Source organism: Anastrepha obliqua, chromosome 4 (genome assembly GCF_027943255.1).
Source record: "Anastrepha obliqua isolate idAnaObli1 chromosome 4, idAnaObli1_1.0, whole genome shotgun sequence".
Classification (NCBI taxonomy): Eukaryota; Metazoa; Arthropoda; class Insecta; order Diptera; family Tephritidae; genus Anastrepha; species Anastrepha obliqua.
In genome coordinates this window covers 55,412,670-55,435,719 of record NC_072895.1, presented here as the reverse complement: position 1 = coordinate 55,435,719, position 23,050 = coordinate 55,412,670, and the positions used below count along the sequence as shown (strand labels likewise).

Here is a 23,050-nt window from a genome sequence, read left to right as displayed (position 1 = left end):
TTATTTTAAAACCTTTAGGCGCACCTTTTGAAAGACCCTTTAGCTTTTTTATTGTAATAAAACCTATATTTGTATAAAAACAATTCAAGCAATTAAATAATTAGTCAAAACTTTGCAATGTGTTTTTATAGTGACCACCTCTGCATATAAAAAAATGTATGTTAAAAATATGTTTTGCTTTGTTTAATATTAAAAACTATTGCATTAAAAGTTTAAATATATATTTTTTTACTAATAATTGTAAATGCAGGTATACCTGTCTCTTTATTAAACATTTTATTTTCACAAAATTTTGTAAAACTATATAAATTAAATTTCGTTTTTATTTTTAGCAAAAATGAAGAAAAAATTATATGTATGAATGTATTTATATAAATGTATTTATATAAACATTGAAAATAATTTTTTTAATAAAAATTGTTTATTTAAAAATATAAATAAACTTTCTTCTATTAAAAAATATGTACAGGGTGGGCCAAATAAGTCCTACTGATGTTAAGCACAAATAACTGTTTTATTTTTTGACATATTTATTTTTCTCTTTTTGTAGGTTATAATTGAATTGTTGGAAATTTATTATGGAACTCTACCGAAAGACCACCAACAACGACTACAATACGCTATTCGTTTTACACAATTAGCCACACAAATTGATTTTTTAAATAATGTTTTGATGTCGGATGAAGCGCATTTCCATTTAAATAGTTATGTTAACAAACAAAACTGTAGATTGTGGGGCCCAGAAAATCCAAGGGCAACACACCAACATCAGTTGCACCCATCTAAATGAACTGTTTGGTGCGGTGGTATGGCCACTAGAGTTATCGGTCCATATTTCTTCGAAAATGAGGATGAAACGCCGGAATCGATTTCAGAAGCTTCTTACAGAACATTGATTGAAAACTTTTTGCGGCCAATGGCGGAGCAGTATTCTAATTTGTGGTTTCAACAAGATGGAGCAACTACGCATACTGCTAGTAGTAGTAGTAGTAGCATTAGTAGGGCTTATTTGGCCCACCCTGTACAACAACATACAAGGTGGTATAAAATTAATCATCCTATCGGAGAAATTATAATTCTTGCAAATGGCGTCTCAAATGAATCATACCTAACGCTAGTGATCTAGACAGCTACAGTATATAAACAGACATCCAATGGAGTGTGTAAAGGTCAAAGGAAAGATTCAAAATCAAAGACTCAAAATCATTTTTTAGTAAAAAAAAATATTCAAAAACAAAACTGATTAATTTTGCGCCACCTGGTATTTATTATTAAATTAAGTATATTCACCAGTTAGTTACTGGCTACTAATAGCGGCAAAAAATCGCTAAAGTGTTACTCCATAGCACAGGCCAAAAATCTTTGGAAGAAACACAATTTTTTTTCCAATTTTGAAACTCTCTTGTCGTATATGCTAGCACTGGAGTTTTTTTGAAGACTCACTTTTTGCTTTAAACCAAAATTGAAGCATGTGTTTCAGATTTTTAGGATACGGCTACTAACCTTTACGTTAAAATTCAATAAATTTTAAGAGAAGTCTTCGCTCTATCGATATGGCGCCATTGCCATAACATCCTATAAGTCTTTGTACAGCTAAAATGTTAAAACTAAATGTTGGGTCTGAAGTTTTGAAGTAGTTACTCTCAACATCAAGATTAAAATTACGCTAATTTTATGTTACATGTGGCGGGTAAGAGAATGTTGTTCAACGGCAGGCTCCCAAATATGATAGTTCGAAATTCTTTGTTCGGCTACTACTTTATTCAATAGATAGGCTTGGTCTTTACGCAAATTTTGGGTGGTATTATGTCGAATGATACTATAATTTCCATATTTATTTATGATGATTACTTTAAGCCTACTTTGTTATTTTTTTAAATTCAGCTTAACAGTTGAGAATCGAAAGCACAGTTTACCTTTCTAATACCAACCACTACTTTATTGCAGATAGTCTTAAGATACCCCATATTTATATTTCATTTTCCCGAATATAAGTGCATACATGTATTTATATTGTGTAAGAGGTAGTTCAATTTATGATATGGACAATATAAAATTGCGCCTAAAAGACGTTTAACACTTTGCACGGCACCAAAAGAGAGCAGAATAGTTCGTTTCTCTTTCGTTAGTATTTTCTTCCTAAGCTAGTATTGTACATAGTATACATACATATCTACTGTCGTCGTTCAAAAGTAAAACTGCTATTCGGTAAACAACAGGCAAAAGCCGATACAGCACTTTACTACAAATCCCGCCAGCGATGAGAGTGAATCGATACGATACATTTAAGTGCAACTGTACAGCCGATTGTTATCCGCAAGAGTTGCGTGTCCTTTACGAGTGAGCGAACTGGTGGGAAGGTCGTTGGGTGATGGTAGTAAAAGGGCAGGAAATGGTTGTCCATGCATTTAAGTTATGCATGTATGTACATATATATATTTCACAAGTAATAGCGCAAGTTAGCTAAGGATGTATGTGTGTGTGTATGTATGTGGCTACAGTATGATGCGCTGATGGAATGTGTTTGTCTTTTCACTGTCGAAAAAGTGCGGATCGTTCGAAACAGTATTGTTGATGGTCGGCAAATTTCAGTTGTATAAACCGCGGCCAAGTGTTAAGTTGTGCGCGTTAGTGTTTGTGAGAGTGCATTGTTCTGAAGTGTTAATATCTGTGGCGAAGAGATACAGTGAGAAAAAAATTGTGGTGTAACTATTATTATAAGTCGTGCTATAAAACAACGACTTGAATGTTTGAAAAATGTCAAAAAAAAAAACAATGTTTAAATAAAAAGATATTTTACATTTGCATTACATTATAATAAGAGAAAGAAGAAAATCTTTGGCAAATTGAATAAATAAAAGAAAACTAAATCTCTAAAAATGTCTTGACGGCTAAAACAAAGTCAAGAGTCACCGAAGCAACTTTGGCTTAAATTCGCTAATACATCCACCGAAATTATTATAAAGGCAACACACATTGACATATTTTGACTATTTAGTTAAATATTTTTAAATTTCATTTATTATTATTTTTTTAATATAGTTCAATTATATTTAAATGCCGGAGATTTGTTTTTTATACGGAAAATTGAAAAAACGGAAATTGAAAAAATATAAAAATAATAATAATAATAAAAAACTTCCATTTTGCACTTTGCTATTGCAAATTTTTAAATAAATATTAAAAAAAAAATTAGAGTTATACTTTTTTTAATTTCGATAAAAATTTTTTCGAATTTTTATAAATTTTGTTCAAAGTTTTAAACTTGGGGTCTTATGATCCTTGTTATAGAATGAACTATATTTTCATAAAAAATAATTTAAATTAAATAAGTAAGTCAAAGCTTATGTGATGCCTCTAATAATAGTTTCGGAGGCACTCTGAAAAACTATGTATTCCATTATTTGTATTACGAGCTCACATTTCCTACATTTTTTTATACTAACCAGCCGCTTTACCGCATTACAAGTTTGCAGTCTTTTCTTGAAACTACAAAGGTCTTAAGGGTTGAGGTCTCTGTAATTTTTTTTTCTTCAAAAAAGATTTTTTAAGGGGCCCTTTTAAAACAATATTCCTAAAGATTGAGTCCGGAAAAAATGTATAAATACTCGATTAGCGAATTTGAAGTAAGAACGCCAGACGCACAGTAAATTGTTGTGGTGACTTTGCAAACTATTTTACAATATTTGCAGAGAGAGTTTTCAACTAGAAAAACGATTTAGTGCCAATCTTTTACCTTTGTTAAGAAATGGTTATCTATACATATATATATAATTGGCGCTTACACCCTTTTTGGGTATTTGGCCGAGCTCCTGCTCCTATTTGTGGTGTGCGTCTTGATATTGTTTTACAAATGGAGGGACCTACAGTTGTAAGCCAACTCCGAAAGGAAAATATTTTTCTATGAGGAGCTTTCTCATGGCAGAAATACACTCGTAGGATTGCCATTGCCTGCCGAGGGAGATTCGAGCTTACGTACACCGAAGTAGGTTTTATAAATCGCCAGATCATGCCGATATATCTTCAAAAACAAAAAAAGGATTTCGTATTGTATATTATTTGATTTAAACAAAGTTTTTTTCTTAATTTTTGTTTACTTTTTAATTTAAAAAATGCACCATTTTCCCGAAAAATAATATATAAGTGAAAAACAAAAACTCTACCTACTTTTTAAGCTTTTCCCAAGAAAATAGAAAAATCTTTACCCTTAATAACTAAACATTTACAGGAGCTCTTTATCCAGCAGTGTATCATCTGAAAATGAGACGTTGAGATGTTGCACAAAAACGCTATAACTTTTACATAAAGCTAGCTGTTTTAATTATATGGTCACATTGGTTTTTAAATTTTTTCTTTGTTTTTTTCATTTTTTTGTAATTTTAGGAAAATTGGCGCCGTGGCCTCGCTATTGGTATTGCAATTGAAAATGAACGTAACTCATTTGTGCATTTTCAAAGACATAAGGAGAGATGATTTCCACTGTGCTGAGATCTTCCAACTCATTGAAAAATTGTCTACCTAAAATGGTAAATCTTCGTCTAGATGTACAAGACAGTGCGAAATGACAGAAGGTGCGACTTCTGCAGAAGTCGAGTACCGGCATCCTCTGGGTGTGTATGCCTATTAGACAGTGCCCCACCATAACGAAAATCAGTAAGCTACGATTATATTTAATTTGGCTTAACAAAGATTCTTTGCGTTCAGCAAAGAAAGCTCCGAAATTTGATGGCGTGCTTGGCATTGCCCCGGTCAAGAGAGAGCAGAAACGAGTCTTTTAACTTTGCCAGTCCCATAAAACCATTTCAGCACTAGATATCCTATATTTTTTTAAATTCTTATTAACCAACTTTTAGGTTTATCACTGTGGCCATAAAACTTATAAGGCAGAAACTGCATATTCAGTTCGAGTAAAACAAAAAAAAAAAAAACTATTACTACGTTTTAAAGGTCCAGATATTTTTTCACTGACGCCGGGTGTCTTCTTTCATACATTTACTTTTACTATATTATTTGCTTTTATCTCTTTATATACAGACAGAATGTTTTTGCATCTACCATCAAAATAAGTGTCGTTTGTGAATTGGCTTATTTAGGGAACTTGGAACTTCTTGTAACTGCCGTGAGCTCATAAAGAATAAAGTTTATTTTCAACATTGGCCACCTTAAGTCTCAACAAGACCTTTATTGCAGCGATGTGCAAGCCCGGAGCCAATCAGATTTCAAATAATTGCAGCGCCCGGGTTAATTTTTTTCTGTCTAATCTATATCTTCTAATTTCTTTCTATCTTCTGTCACTGTAGTCTATAAAACTGCGTACCCGAAATTATTCTAAAGATTCTGAGTAAAAAATGAAATGATGAAAATTTCCTTAATTTTTACAAATTTTTATACAGAGTTCGAAACTTTGCTTTATATGTTCTTGTTGTAGTATGAACTATATTTAAAAAAAAAAATATTTAATATTACAAAATCTATTAATACGTAATTAGTCAAAACTTATCAATTATTCTGACCCTGACAGCACATATATGTATGTATATATGTATTTTCAGAGCTAATAGGACTATGAATAAGTTCGTGCGGTTTTACAACAGATGGCGTAACTTGATTATTATTCCATCGATCCACATTTCCAAACATTCATTGGAGAGCTACTGTCGTAAGGCACAAACGTCAGTATAAGTTTTTTATTTGAAGCGTAAACAACAATATTTTTACCACACTTGAAAATGTCGAATTTCGTGCCAAATAATGTGTTTTTGCGGGGAATTCTTCTTCATTATTTTAATATGAAGAAAAAAGCAGCCGAAAGTCATCGTATCTTGGTGGAAGTTTATGGTGAGCATGCTCTAGCTGAGCGAACGTGCCAGAAGTGGTTTGCACGCTTTAAAAGTGGTGATTTTGGCTTGGAAGACGAAGAACGCGAGGGTGCGCCGCCAAAGTTCATGGATACCGAATTGGAGGAATTGCTCGATCAAGATCCGGCTCAAACGCAAGAAGAGGTTGCAAAAACTTTGGGAGTTGATCAATCAACCATTTCCAAACGTTTAAAAGCCATGGGAATGATCCGAAAGGTAGGCCATTGGGTGCCGTATGAATTGAAGCCAAGAGACGTTGAACGCCGTTTTATGGCATGCGAACAACTGCTTCAACGGCACAAAAGAAAGGGTTTTTTGCATCGAATTGTGACTGGCGATGAAAAGTGGGTCCATTACGACAATCCAAAACGTCGGACAACGTATGGATACCCTGGCCATGCTTCAACATCGACGTCGGCGCAGAATATTCATGGCCTGAAGGTTATGCTGTGTATCTGGTGGGACCAGCTGGGTGTTGTGTATTATGAGCTACTGAAACCGAATGAAACGATTACGGGGGATGTCTACCGACGACAATTGATGCGTTTGAGCCGAGCACTGCGAGAAAAACGGCCGCAATACGCCGATAGACACGACAAAGTTATTTTGCAACATGACAATGCTCGGCCACATGTTGCACAAGTGGTCAAAACATACTTAGAAACGCTCAAATGGGATGTCCTACCCCACCCGCCGTATAGTCCAGACCTTGCGCCATCCGATTACTATCTCTTCCGATCGATGCAACATGGCCTGGCTGACCAGCACTTCCGTAATTACGATGAAGTCAAAAAATGGATCGATTCGTGGATTGCGGCAAAACCGACCGAATTTTTCACAAAGGGAATCCGTGAATTGCCAGAAAGATGGGAAAAAGTAGTAGTAAGCGATGGACAATACTTTGAATATTAAATTTGTAACCATTTTACGTCAATAAAGTTTCAAATTTCGAAAAAAACCGCACGAACTTATTCATAGTCCTATTACTTAAAAATTAAATACATAATTTGAAAAGATAAAAAAAATTTTAGTTGCGGGTTCTGTGGTATTTGTTTTTTTTTTTATAATAACTAACTTTAAAAGGCGTCAGTCAGAAGTAAATTTAGGCAACTTACACTTTTAGCTTAGCGGTTTATGCATAGATATATCGCATAATCCATCCCATACTTTTGTATGGGCACATACATACGTGCATACATACAAATGTATGTAAAGATTGCATACTTGCACTAGAAACTTTCCAAACTAGACACAATTTTTCGGTTAAATGCGACTATATATGCAATCAACCGATATTGAGCATTATTTGTAATGATATACTGTTGTTAGAATGCCGTTAGAATGTGGGAGTCAAAAGTAAAAGCGTATCGCCGTTATTTAGCCTGTCTCTTGGGACACTCGGAAGGGTGGCATGTGGATGGTGTACAAAAATGCCAAGTAAATATAGCACAAATGTCCATGTATGCGTTTCGTAACTGCCATTCGAGCTAGGCTAGACTAGAATAGACTTTCTAGCATGCTCTCTTTATCCTGCCCGACTAGTTTAGTAAATGGGAGCGAGCTGTACAGTCGTGATGGACGAATAGAACGAACGAGGAAAATCGCTATTTTAATGCGTTTCTCAATGTAGTGAGAAAAGTGATTTCAAATAAATATTGTTTTGAATAATTCAGAGAAAAGTATTTAATAAGCATTTAAAAAATAAACGAATAAACCGTTTGTAATTATTGAATACAGCAACAAAGAGCAAATAAAAAAAAAACTAATAATAATAATAAACTTTAATTAACGTTCAATGCAGTAAGTTGTGTAGGTATGTGCGTGTATGTGTATTAAATCAGTGAACTAATCGATGGCAACAACTTTGCATGCGTGATTTAATCATCTAAAAGGGTTTTGTAATCGCTACTGAACTTATGGACAGATTTGTGCAGCAAAAGGATTTTTAAAGGATTAAAAGCGATAAAAAATGAAATATAAATTTAATAAGAACTCAAAATATTTAATATTTTAACAGTAATTTTCAGTCTTGTGAATCTAAATAAATTATAAAAAATGCTTTAGCTTCCGGTATTCATTAAATAATCAGGAAATTATTTTTCATTCCGCAAAATGTTTCAATAAAAACAGCGATGATATTTTATTATAAATAAAAATAATTAAGTATTGCTGAAAATTCTGAACATTTTTTTTTAGAAATTTTGAAGGGACTTTTCTTGTAACAACAGATTTATTATGTAACTTTTAGTGGATCCAAAAATGTGAGGCGAGAAAAATTCGACTCTCGCTTGATTTTCTGTAGCCAAATTTTAAGAACTTCTAATTCGAATACAAATTTTGAGGTGCATCCAAGGTGTAGCTATTTTTAAGCAAACACTCCAGAGCTTATGGAGTGTAAATAGTTACATAGCTATGAATTGAACTTTATTTGAAACTTTAAATTAAATTAAAAATTTTAAGTTTTTTTTATTTTAAATTGTTTAATTTAAAAAACTGTTTATTTGCGAAAATTATAAATACCTTCGACGATTGTAATAAGTTTTTATTACATATATTCCCTAAAACAAACATTCCATAAACTCTTACTTTGTAAGTAAATGAATAGCAATGAGTTGAATTTAAGTTGATATTTAAAAGTAAATTAAAAATTTAAGTTTAAAATCATTTTCTTTTTTATATAATTATTTAAATACTTTATGCAGATATATTAAGTTTTTGTTACATACAAAGGCCCTAGGACAACTTTATTTTTGTAGTATTTGGTTGTGTAACAACGGTTTTGAGTATTGTTGCTGCCGAAATTTTAAAGTAAACCAAAAGTAGCAAATAAATTTAGTAGAGATTTCTCAAGGTGTACATTAGTAATATGTCTCATATAAACTTAAAAATAACAAAGTTTCGCTTTGATAATGCCAGCACTGGCTCTTTCTGTAATTTCATTTCATCATTTCAAGCGAGAAAAAACACCAAACTCTAAGCAATTTACTTATATCTATATAGCGAAAGGACTGTTTTGACCTATGCTTCTAATCTAACACACAGAACATACCTAAAAATATGCCACATTCTAAATAAAATTAAGCAACAATAAAACAATAAAGAGAAATTGTTTTTGGATTACTTTATCCGTGATATATGTATGTATGTATTTTCCCTGTATTTATGTTGATATGTGGGACTTTATCAAGACATTGAGATGTATAGAATCCATATTACTCATTCGACCCATTGTTCCATAACTTCACTGCACTTAGATGTGTGAAATTACGAAACATACACTAAACGAAAAATGTAGACGAATGATGGGTTAGATTATTATGAGATATGGAGTAGATTTTTTGTGCTCTCTTCTCTTTCCAATACTTCATCCGGACCGCATACTCTTATGAGCACTAAAAGAAGTTTGGATTTAAATGATGGTTTGTATGTACTTCATTCCTTTATCCATACTGAACTAAGATATTTTCCACTTCTCGAGATGGCATCAAATTCGATAAGAGGTACATACATTGGTGCCTATGGTGATAAGTTTCAAAAGCAAGTTGAGTCGGTCCACCATATGCAGACTCTGTAACGATGACTTTGTAGTACGAAATGGTCCGCGAAGATGCTTATGGATAGTTTAAAGGGCCATTAAGCCTAATGGTATAGTCACATATTGTTTTCCCAGTGAAGATTAGAAAGATTTCGGAACCGATTCACAAACCTTCATTTCAAATTTAAAAATAGTGAAATTTTGTTGGATAATCATTTTCCTTATATACAATATTTTTTTCATGGTTTAGTGGTGCGCCAATCAAACAGTCATAACTTCTGAAGCCTTTGAGACTTCATCTCGGGCAAATATTATTTAAAAAATAATTTTTCTATATTAATTTAGTCAAAAAAATTATGGGAACATCGAAAGAAATTAAAAAGTAGAACCTTTTAAAAAAATATCATAATTGCTGTGAAAAAATTTCAAATTTTTTTAAGCCGATTTCCGTCAGTTTATGCATGAATTTATCCCATGTGCAGAATTTGAACGAAATCGATGGCCACGTTTAGTTTGGAATGGCTGTATACAGTAATAATAATGATGCTACAAAGCTTGGACTATTTATATATTTTTTATAATTTTTTTTTGTTTTTCATAAAAAATATATTGTAGTTCATTGGTACAAAAATTTGAAAAATTCAACAAATTTTTATTAAAAAAAATTCAGGCTTTTCTTATATGCAAAACCAATTTTTCTAAAAATTCTGACTAAAAAGTTTCAAATTTTAACGAAAATTTTTAGAATTTTTTTAAATCTTGTATAAGCTTTGAAACCTTAAGTTATATGGTTTTTGTTGTTGTATGAAATATGTTTTCATAAAAGATAATATGTATATAGTCAAAACTTGGTGATATGCTGGGCTGCTTTTATTTTGACCGACACTGTATATAGTTAGAAGTACTGGAGTAAAAAGGCAAAATATTAGGGAAGCGGGACATATTTCAAATTTTTTTAGATGAGTATAGAGTATTTGAAATTAAAAAATTTTGAGTAAGGCTATAAATTTTGGAAATCTATCAAGCATTAACTAGCAATATGTACTTCATAGACGGATAGATAGACAGGTGTCCGGCGTAGCCGAATGGGTTGATGCATGAATACCATTCAGAAGTGCACGGCTTTGAAACACTGAGCATTAAAAACTAAATGATGGAAAAAGGTTTTTTCTAATAACGGCCGCTCCTCGGCAGGCAATGGAAAGCCTTCGATAATACTTATCGTCATAAAAAATCGCCTGCCATTCGGAGGCGGCTTAAAACTGTAGGCCCCTCCATTCGTGGAAAAATATTAACTGGAAAACCACAATTGGGAGGAGGAGCTCGGCCAAACACCCAATAAAGGATGTAAGCGCCAATAATATAGTATATACTATATTATATATATATATATATATATATTTATATATACAGTAGGGAGCAAAAGTGTTTCCATAGTTAACATTCTCAACTTTGTGGGCCAATAAAATGCAAACGAATGAAGCAAATCAAAAAAACCTTTTGTTCTAATAATATGTCTTTAATTCTTAACAAATTGCCGTATATGATAAAAACAAAACAGAATCAGAAAAATATTCAAACAAAAAAAACCAAACCAACTCGCATGTGTACAATTTTGCACCTTTAGTGAACAAAATCAAATGTGATATGAAATTAATATTTTGTCCACAGACCCTTATTAGCTATTACACCTTTTATTCGGTTTGGCATACTCTCGACCAACTTCTCTATGGTTTCTCTTGGAATTCGGTTCCACTCCAGTTCTACACGCTTCCAAAGATCGTCAGGTTGGATGGCGCTAATTGATATTGCCCGAGCCGTCGCTTCACGATTGACCACAGGTTCTCAATCGGATTGAGGTCGGGACTTTGAGCTGGCCACTCCATCAACTTAAAATTTTGGCTTTTTAACCATTCGCGGACAATTTTGGCAGTATGCTTCGGGTCCCCATCTTGTTGAAAAGTAATTTCCTCTTCGGGATATGCACACTTGTCCAGAAAATTTGTTAGTTGGGTTTGCAAAATATTGAGGTAGTCTTCTTTTAACATTATACCATCAATTTTTTGTATTGGTCCAATGTGCCACCAAGTAAAGCATCCCCAAACTTTGACATTGCCTCCTCCATGCTTGACGGTTTGCTTCACATGGTGTTTTTGAAGCTTGTCGCCGGGTCTATGCCAATAGTATTGCTTGCCATCCGACTGAAAACGGTTGAACTTGGATTCGTCTGACCAGATAACACGTTTCCAGTCATCTAGAGTCCAGTTTCTGTGTTCCCGGGCAAATTTCAATCGAGCTTTGACATTCTTCTCGGATAGGGCTGGTTTATTTTTTTTCACACTTGCCACATATCCAATCTTAGCCAGTGCTCTTCTAGCTGTCCACCGACTCACGTCTTTTCCTATGTCCATAGATGCCTTCTTTGGTGTTAGGAACTTATCAGATCTCATTTTCGACATCATTAGTCTGGCGTCAGAGTCTTTTAAGAGGCGTTTACGGCCTTTAATAATGTTTTTGGGAGCAACATTTCGTCTTTTTTGGACCTTGGACACCGCTGAATGGGAAATCTTAAGCTGATCTGCAATAACACGAGTCGAACAGCCACTTTCAGTTAGGCTAATAATACTATTTTCGACATCAGACGAAAGCTTCTTCATTTTTTCGCAGTACTTTATAGACTAATTGCTAAAATCAACAAATCTGCTTCGAATAATAAGAAACGCGTGATTTTCTGGATCTTATAAGCGAAGAATGAACAAACGAAACATATAACGGTAAAACCGCATGTCTATTGCTGAAAAGAGAATTAAGAAATCAAACAAAAGTAAGAATAACGGAAGGTGCAAAATTGTACACATGCGAGTTGGTTTGGTTTTTTTTGTTTGAATATTTTTCTGATTCTGTTTTGTTTTTATCATATACGGCAATTTGTTAAGAATTAAAGACATATTATTAGAACAAAAGGTTTTTTTGATTTGCTTCATTCGTTTGCATTTTATTGGCCCACAAAGTTGAGAATGTTAACTATGGAAACACTTTTGCTCCCTACTGTATGTGTACAGCATTAAAGCATGGTATATGGTATATTTAAGACGTTAACAGGACAATAATTATGGATAGAAAAATTAGAGTGGAAAGAGTTTAGAGAGGAGTTAGGTTAGGTTAGCCTGGTTGACAATAAACCACGCATAGACCCTTTGGTCCCGAGCGATACCAGATGGAGACCGACCTCTATGAATACTGAAAGTAGACATCATGTAGGTCATCAGCGCTTTTGGCGAATATAAGCAGAGCTGGGAGATCCGCTTTTCAGACGTCCTCCAGACCCTCAAACAATGGGGCTCCCAGGCATTTTAACGCGTTTTTAATAATGCCGGACAGACGCACAGAAGGTGTTCTAAAGTTTCCTCAACATCCTCTCTGCATTTCCTGCATTTATCCGTGTTAGCAATCCCTATCTTGTACGCATGTGCAGCCAATAGATTATGCCCTGTGTATGCTAACATGCATGATAGTTCTGCAGTCCTTTCGCGAAAGCGTAAGTACAAATTGAGTCAGTTTTTTGTCGTTAGTTCTACACATAACTTTTGAGAGAATTTAACTCCTTTTTAAATTTACCCGACACCTTGATTATTCCGGGAAGTAGTAATGTAGCTAATCCGTTCTCTACACAACTGCGCTAAAAATGCGCCTCCATAGTCTAGCGAATGCTGGGCAAAAGTAGAGAAATGGCGCTCATTTTCTATTCACCTCCCAGCAGGAAACACATATTGGGTTCTCGATGATGCCGATGGAAGTCATATATAAATCAATAATGAAAAGGCTCCAAAATATTTTTTTTATTTATTTAATAAAAACATATGGTTTGAAAAGGAATTTTGCATTATTTTTGAGCAAATTTGTTTACTCTCTTTGCACCTCAGATTCAAACTTCTCGCTAACACGAACAATAGCGGCAGAGGAAAATAATTTATAGCATTTTTTTTGTCTCTCGAATTCAGCGGAAATCAATAACAACAAATTAATGCAATGATGTCTTTAAGACGTTTCGCAGTAATTACGCCGTTAATGTTCAAGTACAATAAGCAAAACATTTCAAATGTTGCCAATTTAACGACAAATACACAAATGCATAGTGCAAAAGGAACAACACCCTCAACAACAACAAATGTTAACATTAAACAAACACAGTCGGCAACAACAGCAATAACAACGGCAACTGATAGTAACAAATATAACAATCATCGAATTATCGATAATGATGGTTACGCTGATGAGAGCAGTGACAACAATAGTTATGATGACAGCAATGAGACATATACGAATATAATTAACAAATACGCAGCCGACAATGGATTGCAGACGATACGTGCCAGTTTCGGCATAAGTGGCCTCATCGGTCACAGTCCAGGTGGCATTAGTAGTGGTGGCAACATTGGTAGCGGTCATCAAACATATCCACATGCAATTAATGGAAATGCCAATTTGTTGTTATGCGGGTGAGTATCAGCAACGAAAACAAAACTTTTGCGAACCCACTATCAGCAAACGAGCAACATGAACACCCACTTTCACATACACATGCAAGCAACAATAGAGCCCTTGGCGCAATATTTACTTTAAATTTTACTCTCAGCTGGTATAATTTAAAAAATACGTACACTTTGCGATAGATGTTCTTAACTAAATTAGCCAATTTTGCGCTCAGCAATTTAGGTTTCTTTTTTTCATAAATTAAATTTGTAAATTATTTCTTCATTTTATTTTACTATTTATTTCTACACTTTCTGACAACTTAGACAAACAAAATTTTTTAGAGACGACGCAAATTCAATAGTGTATATGACAAAAACAATCTATCCTGAGTTTTTGTGAAATTTAAGTTCCTGTTTCCACCAGGAACTCAATAGCAGTCAAGAGCTTTCTTAAGTTTCAAAAATATCAAGCATTTTGCAGCAATAGAATTAACTTGAAACATTTGATTTTTGTTCCCATTTCAAATATTTTATCTATAGATAACTAAATAGTGGTACATCCAGTGCCGGCATTCATGTCTGTAGCTTTGCCTAACCCTTGTTGCTGATGCGCAGCGTCCATAGTAAAGCAACTTACTACATACCCATTGTTTATTTTATCGCATTGTTCTATCCTATTCCAGCCGACGTGTGCGTTGAAGACGTGTATGCGTACAAGGAGAGGTGAATATCGAGCTTGACACCTAATATCTTTCGGTTAATTGTCATGTACACTCGATTCCGTCGACCTCAACGTACAGTTCGAGTCTCACTGTTATTCAGGTGGTGAATGGTGTAGCCGTGGGCTTGCCGACAAATGCTTTGGGATTGATGCCAAAAAAACTGTTCACCAGTGTACATGGTTGGGCGAAGTGTGTTTTCATAATGTAACAGTTAACAGAATATGAGATAGCTAAATATTTTTGGGGCGGCAGAGAAGTTTTTAGAGGTAAAAGTTGAAGAGAGTGGATGATCCCTACGTCACCTTGCGTTATCTTGTTTTTGATACTCTTCGGTTTTCGAGACTTTAAAGTACCGTTTATTCGGTTAGCTTTTAACTGACTTGAGATTACTGGCTGTAGATACGCTACACAGGAGATTTAAATGCCCCAAATATTTACCGAAAATCTTTCGCTATTGAAATGGCAATTTAGAAAAGTGAAAATTGGGTTTGTTGCGAAAAAAGCGAAATTAGAATATACAGGGTGTTCTTTTCAGATCGCAAAAAACGCAATATTAATATGACAAGCGTTGATGTTTTTATTATAATAAAAAGTACCATATATGCAAGACGGTTACGTATAAAACACAGTAATAAAAAATCGGCTTATGGCATTGGAACGTTTGACGAAATTTTAGCTGACATTTTGGCACACCTCGATTTCATCAATATCGTCGCACTCAATGGTGCATCGAGTCGCGTATGTGAGGCCAGAAATTTTTCTGAGATTGTTTATTGGTTTACACTTTTTCATTTGGAAAACCGTATAAAAAAGTAATCCAACGTGATCAAATTCCATGATGTTGGTAGCCAATTCACATGATCGTCGCATGATATAACGAAATTTTCGAACCTTCTCCGCTAAATCCTCATCATTCCGGTAGTCTTGTGGTTCAATGTGGTCCCGTGTGATGCTTCATGGCTGCCAAACAACGCTGTAACGAACGTCACAAATAACATCGTTAAACTCCAACTAAGCCGTTTCAGTGTAATACAAAATATAATATAATGAAGCAGTGATCGTTCATTTATTATTTGCACGTAAGTCTCAGCTAAGAGTGTTAGCAATTATTAATGAGTAACGTTGTACTGGACAAACAATGAAAATGTGACAATAGCAACGTTTAATATTTATATAAGAATGTCGCATGCATGCATATATATATACACATACGTATACTAGGGTGGTTCAATTTGTATGGAACACTTTTCGACATGGTTTATAACAAAAATATAAAATTATAAGAAAATACTACATTAGAGCATAGCTCTAATATCTATCTTTAATTAATACGAGTATTATATGAATATTAATTTTTACTTATTTATTTCCTTCTTTTTTTTTGTAATATAAACTTATACTTGCAGACCCTTCGGTGGGAAAAATTTACTTTAATATAAAATTTCTTATTGAAAAAGCCGGAAGTGGACGCTAAATGTTAAAAATATATATTTTTTTTTTGTCATTTTTGTTCCTCGCAAGCTTTAGTTCAATTAACATATTAAAAAAACATTACACGAAGTCACTTTTCCCCTTACAATATTTTAAAATACATATTATTTGCTCTAATGGACTTCTTCCTCATAACTCTATGTAAAATCCAAATCTGTTAGGCGCGGTGTCGAAATAAAACCGTTCCATACAAAATAAAACCATCCACAGACCCACACTAATGTATACTCATTATGTACATATATTCGACACCATTTGACTTGACATTTAAGCAAAGTAAGTCACAATTTCCCACTTCTGCTTTACAAGGAATTTCGTAACAACCTGCAACAGTAGTAGGTCTCAAATATTTTCTCTGTCTGTCATATTGTTCGATTGACGACTTTATCTACGTTTCCTCAATTTGGAAACGAACTTATTTTTGTTTTCGTTTTTTTTGGTTTTTGCCCTTAATTTTTATTTATAGTAGTGCATATATACATACACACACGTACATATATTCGTGCGCGTGGAATATAAATAAATTTCTTGCACGTAGAATGCGAATGGCCAAAAGTAAAAATATCAATCACGCAAACACGCACAAGTGTTTGCGTCCGTCTATTGATTTTATTCCCTCTCATAAAAAATAGAACTGGATAATCATAAATCAGCATTACATTTCAAAATTTAAATATGAAACCATTTAAAATACTTCAGGTTAATTTCTCAACTACCATTCAAGTTATTTAAGGCAGACATTTTGTTAGTAAAAGTATACTTTTACATATTGTATATTTATTACACTAACTGCTTTGACCCAAACTTACTTTATTTTATACACTTTTCATATATAATAGTATATATGTATGTATGTGTATATATATGTATATGAATATTCCAACTTTACTTGCAGCGCCATGCTGTCAGTGGTTACCACAATTTTATGCGTTGTTTGTTATTGTTGCCATCGTAACATAAAGAAGCGCACCGAAGCAGCATATCGCCAACAACATCAATGGCTTGAAAGTGATCCAAATATGGAAATATATAGTGTGGAGCAGGTATGTTGCTATTCGATTATTATGTGGCGAAAGGACTTTTTAATACATATTTTCATAAAATAGAGGTCGATGCACTTCTTTTAGTATGGGAAGACCAATTCCATGTCAAGTAATCCAACTATTTTGGACGTTGTCATATATTTTTCTGAAAATTGGTTTATTTGTAGGCTTGAGTATAATAGGAAGTAAACTGAGAAAATTTTTAAAAAATTTAATAACTTAAAACATAAAATTAATAATTTTAAAAATAACCAACAATTTAAAAAAAATTACTAATTATAAAAAAATAAGGAAAAAATATTAATTTAAAAATTAATAATTTAAGAAATATTAATCATTTTGAAAAAACAAATTATAATGAAAAAAAGCAAAATTATAAACAATTTGAAAATATAAAAAAAAAAATTATTTTGAAGTTTATTCAATTTTGAAAAGAAAAAATTTTATAAAAAATTTTAAAATAAAAAAATTAATAATTTTGAAATGTATTCAAAATTAAAAATTTTGGTATAGTTTTTGCAAATGAAATATCTATGATTCTTTTTGACATTTAATTTTTTTTTTAATTTTTAGAATAAAATATGTTTAAAAAAAATGTTTGTGAAAAAATCTTAGTTTTTTGTTCAGAATTTGTGAGGAAACATTTTTGTTGGCGTTCCCTCAGATATTTTTTCTGATTTTTTTATTAATATCTGAGACTTGCTCTGTAATCTCTGCAAACTTCATAATAAGATCCCATTAACTTTTCGAATTACATTCAAATACGTAAAGCGAACCATTGCAAAATACTTCTCTACCGAAGAGCTTCAAATCGATCGAAGCCTCGCTACGTGTACTAATAAGCGATACACGATATTTTTCATTGATTTGCTGTGCGTATTTGAATATAACTAGGAAAGTTAAATATGGTTACCTCACTATGAAACTTTCAGAGTTTTCTGAGCATGGTCTAAGCTATTCATGAGAAAAAGAAAAAATCTGAGGCTGGTGTTTTCCATAAATTATAAAGCAATACAATTTTCGCCTAAAGTTTTTAATAAAAAAATATGTTTTTCCAAAAAATAAATTTAAAAAGCATATTTATCCCCAAAAAAATACATTAACAAAGTTTTAAAAATAGTATAGAAATTGGAGATGTTTCACTTTAAAAAACTTTATAACAAAATTCCCAACATAGAAAAAATTTCGAAATTATTATAATTGTACTCAATCCTAACTACTTGGATCACTTGCCATGGAATCACTCGCTCACCTGATTTATTTACTTCAATATTTCCTAATCTACTCACCAACACAAAAACTTTCTCAATTATTCGTTTATCGTTTCTTATTGCTGCACATCCAAAAAATTGTGCATACTATATACAAAAAATTATACAGACTATATACATATATATGTATATACAAAAATCAATTGCCTTGCTAGAACTCTAGAACGGCTTGACGATTTGTATGATTATTTCTAATTTTCTTCATCTCAATAATGGGATGGCTTGGCAAAACAGAAAATTCACGAAACCCAAAGAAAAAAGTTTGAAAATCAAATTTGTGTCAATTGAAAATAGTTTCAAAAAAACTCAATACAATTTTTATTTTCATTATCACAATAATTTCGGGGAGTAAAAAAAGAAGAATTTTGAGAACCTAAAAAAATCAAAGTAAATTAGAATTACGTTTTATACAGGAATGGGGACTCAAGCCAAAGGTCGTGCTGTGGATGTACAACTCAGTGATTTTGCCAATTTTAACGTATGGATGCCTGGTTTGTTGGGAAGCTCTTAGCGAATGCTACAATATCACTAAGCTGGGGAGGGTGCAAAGAACGGCATGCATTGGCATCACTGGAGCATGTAAAACTTGCCCCAGTGCTGCCCTAAATGTCGTTTGCACTTACATCCCATCGACTTTTACGTTATTTCCATCGCAGCTCAAAGTGCAATCAGGTTAAAGGAGGTTGGCCTCTGGAGACAATCTCTCAAGGGGCATGGTAGAATTTTCGGGCAGTTAACACCATATTTCTCCAAACTTCGAACAGATCTCTCTAACCGCAAACTAGAGTTTGAGGGTCGTACTAAGGCAATTTTTCCAAATAGGCAGGATTGGATCGAGGAGCAAATCTGCACCGAAGGTTGCACCTCTGTCTTCAATGACAGTTCCAAGATGGAACCGGGAGTCGGAGCAGGGGTTTTCTCAAAATTAGCCAATTTATCTATCTCCTTAAACTACCGAATACTGCTAGTGTTTTTCAAGCAGAAGTCTTTGCCATCCTGCAGGCATGCAAAATGGTTAGGGAACGCGGGAGCTAGGGAGATATTAACATTTTCTCCTACAGTCAACCCCCTTGATCGTGGCGACGCCATGGTGCAGAACGAAATTAGTGAACTCCTGTAAGGAGAAGATCAAATCTCTTGGGTGTGCAGGTAACATTTCTCTGATCTGGGTTCCAAGACTTAGGAACATAGAGGGAAATCAAATTGCTGATGAGTTTGACAAGAAGGGGACTGAATTGGCCTCAGAGACCTCCTACCCGGTCATCGGGTATCATTTAACCCCCATTGCAGAAACTGTGGGGACCTTTCAGAGAAGGAGACTGTAGAGCATTTTCTCTGTAAATGTTCGGGTTTGGTTTCCTGTTGGAGGTGTCATAATGGCATCAAAACGGCGCTTTAGTGCTACTTGAGGAGCCCCAGACCGGCACTTCAACCATTTCACCTACCTACCTACAGGAATTGTTATACGTGTACAATGAAATGGAATTGTGAATGCTCTAAAATTTTCCACGCAGTCCGGCAAATATTGCCCATAGCACTTAGGGCTTGGACTTAGAGTACAGGGAAAAACCAGTGATGGGGGAATTCATTGCTTCGCTGCAAATTTTCCAGTATATTTTATGAATCATAGCACTTTGTCAAGGAAACGAGAATGCACAAACAGTGCTAACTAAGTCGGGGAAGGCCATCTAAAGGAGGAAAGTCACCCTCCAAGCAAAATGTACAGTGGAGCGTCGCTGATGCCTATGGAGGTCGTATGCCGCCCCAAAGAATTGTGCCTCCTACGCTGTCTGAGAAGGAATTTTGCTCCTTTTTCCGATAACAAATGGAGAGCCATGGGTTTGATTATTGAAAACTTTGATGTATCCGACTGTTCTCGCTACGTTTAATCCTAAAATTAGCTACGGTCCAAGTGGATGCTTGAAAGATTAGATTAATTTCAGTAGATGGTGCCAGCGATCATGCCTTATATATTTCTGATTCGATTATTCACACTGTGCGGTTTGCTTAAAGCATTTTTGAAATTGAACATATTTACATAGGTTTATGTACCGTTTTTCCAGATTTTCACAGCCAATGTCATAATTTGAGTTTCAAATATTGGCTTCCGGATTGACACCGCGTTCACTTTCAGTTTTACGCAGGCATGTAAAACATTGCAGCTAGCTTCACTAGGTTTAGGTGTGACAGGATATGTCACTAATTAAAGTAGAATTCAGCCCCCTAATTAATTGCCTAACTGTTTGGCTTTTTTATTGTTGTCACCTATTACAAAAGACTTATATACTTATATATGTGCTCATTAATAGTTTGTAAGAAAGGAGGCAAATTGGATTATTTTTAGTTTTCATAGAAAATATAATCAATAAGAGACTAATGGTGGTGGGGTTATCAATAATATAAGTACCCGAGTATGCGTGCATGTAAATAATTTTTGTAGGTCGTATTCACTAGAGAGGTTATTTTATTTATTGTATTAATCTACTTCCTCTGCACGATGTATCCAATATAACTGTAGCCAAAAACTACCAAAAAGGATATTTTGGGCAGGACGTGCACTTATGTGAATACTTAAGTGTGAAACTTAATTGGCGCTAACAGCAGTGCGTGCATTGTAAGATATGTAATTAGGAGCAAAGCAATTTAAATATAAATATATTATATGTAGTTTAGCCTACTTTTTACTGCGTGTGCCCCCTTTTTTCACATGTAATTATTTTTGATTTTATTGACCAATCGAAAATTACATAGCTGTGCCAGAATGGGAAGAAACTAGAGCAGCAAAGAGTTTATACTGGCCTGAGTTGGTAGGTAGTAGAGCCTTGCTCCAGAAAGGACAGCAGTGTGTGTGTACTAGTAAAATTACTAATATGGCGATATAACCAATTTTAACTAACAGCCGGAAGGGAATAAAGTTATCAAAAATTCACAAGAATTTTGAATCACTTTTAACTTGCACTCTTGTTTTTTGTTTTTTTTTCTCGGTTTTTTATTCCCTGATAATATTTACTTTTAGTGACATTTTAAGAACTACTATGAAAAAGTATCTATCTACTCATATTAAGCTCCTAGACGGAGCATAGGGCGCTTTATTATAATAAAATTTAAAGCTAAGAAACTGCATGTTCAATTTTTTTTTTAATTCTGATTGAAAGGTTTAAAATTTGATGAACATTTCTCGAGTTTTCATAAATCTTGTACAAAGTTTGAAACTTCGATTTACATAAATATATGAAGTTTGTTAGAAAATGAACTATATTAAGAAAGAAAATTATGAAAAACTGTTTAAAATATCGCTTTTCTAATTTGTTTACCGCGGGTGTAATTGTGGAACAGTGCGGAATATATAACCGAGTAGTAATAGGCATTGTTTGCTTGAATGATAGTTGGGCAACCGGAAACGTCTTAAACTAGTTTTAAAAACTATAAGAAGCTTCAAAAATTTCTGCTGCATATATATTCTTTTATTAACTTACAGAAACGAATAAATTTTTCAAAAACAGTTTGCTTAAGTATAAAGAAATTTGACATAGATACATTTTTTTACCAAAAAAAGGCGAGCGTAGTTTATAAAGCAGACAAAAATAAAGGGCCAATTTTACAGTCCATATAAAAAACACCGCGCTATATTTTTCAATGATTAGAAATAGTAAACCTTCATTCAAAAGGTATCATAAACTGACCTTGCAGCAGAACATGTTGTCAACTCAAAATCACTGCACATTTCCGTTGATTTCTGATAAGGCAGCAGTATTGCGTTTAGGTACGTGAGTCATTGCGGATTGTAGACAGAACAATACCTTCAATGTTAACGCTACAAAAAAACATCGTTGAGATTTCAAAATGCAATAAAACAGGTATATCAAATTAATGGCTAATTACTGGGTTATAGAACATAAACCCCCGATCGAGTTCGATTTTTGGGTGAATTGTAAGACATATAACACCTTCTTACTGAAATATCGCAAAAGAAATACAGTGGTATGATAATAGCGGAAATTTCCAAAGATGTCGGCGTTTCAAAAAAAAATACCGAACACGGTCTCACGTTGAGGTAATATTGGTTTATGTTGTTGTTGTAGCAGCATAAACCTTCTCCGGGTAATGTTGCTTGAGTGACAGTCCTTAGCCAAATATAAATTCGGGTCGTTCCGGTAACGTAAAACCGACTGCCGTGGGAAAGATGTATGTATTGGTTTATCTATCAATATGATGGAAGTTTTCTAATCTTCAAATACGGTAATCTTGTTTGTTAACACTAACGGTAACGTGCCCGGTCAAATGACCGTTTACAAAATTGAATTGAAAAAATATAAACTGACTATTTCTTCCTTTGTTAATTTAAATTTATATAAATTCATATGTATATAACATAAAAAAATGAAATTGTATGATTTATTATTTGATTGCTATTTGAAAATTTTATTAAGTATTAATTAAAATTAAAATTTTGTTTTGAAAACACAATTATTTCGTAACCGGTCAAATGACCGGTTGAGGTAAGAATAGGTATACGTGATACACCGATACGGTTAGTGTTAATGTAGTCGCTGCAACGAAAATGCGACTAATTCGAAAATGTGATTTTTTGAGCAGAGTCGTCGTTGCTTTCCGATTGATCCGACGGCCCTACAGGGAATTGATAACCGCAGCGG

At 33.7% G+C, this 23,050-nt stretch overlaps 1 protein-coding gene across 4 annotated transcripts in view; it reads right to left on the bottom strand.

Annotated features, from left to right (window-relative positions):
• Positions 1-23,050, bottom strand: part of LOC129243625 (probable beta-hexosaminidase fdl) — a 74,586-nt gene that overhangs the window by 11,316 nt on the left and 40,220 nt on the right. The window contains exon 1 of one of the 4 annotated variants that reach the window (XM_054880784.1): positions 14,055-14,194. The exons of the other annotated variants lie outside the window; for them this stretch is intronic. The gene's annotated coding sequence lies outside the window, so the exon portion shown is untranslated. Of the gene's footprint in view, positions 1-14,054; positions 14,195-23,050 lie in introns of those variants that run through there. 4 annotated transcript variants of the gene reach the window in all.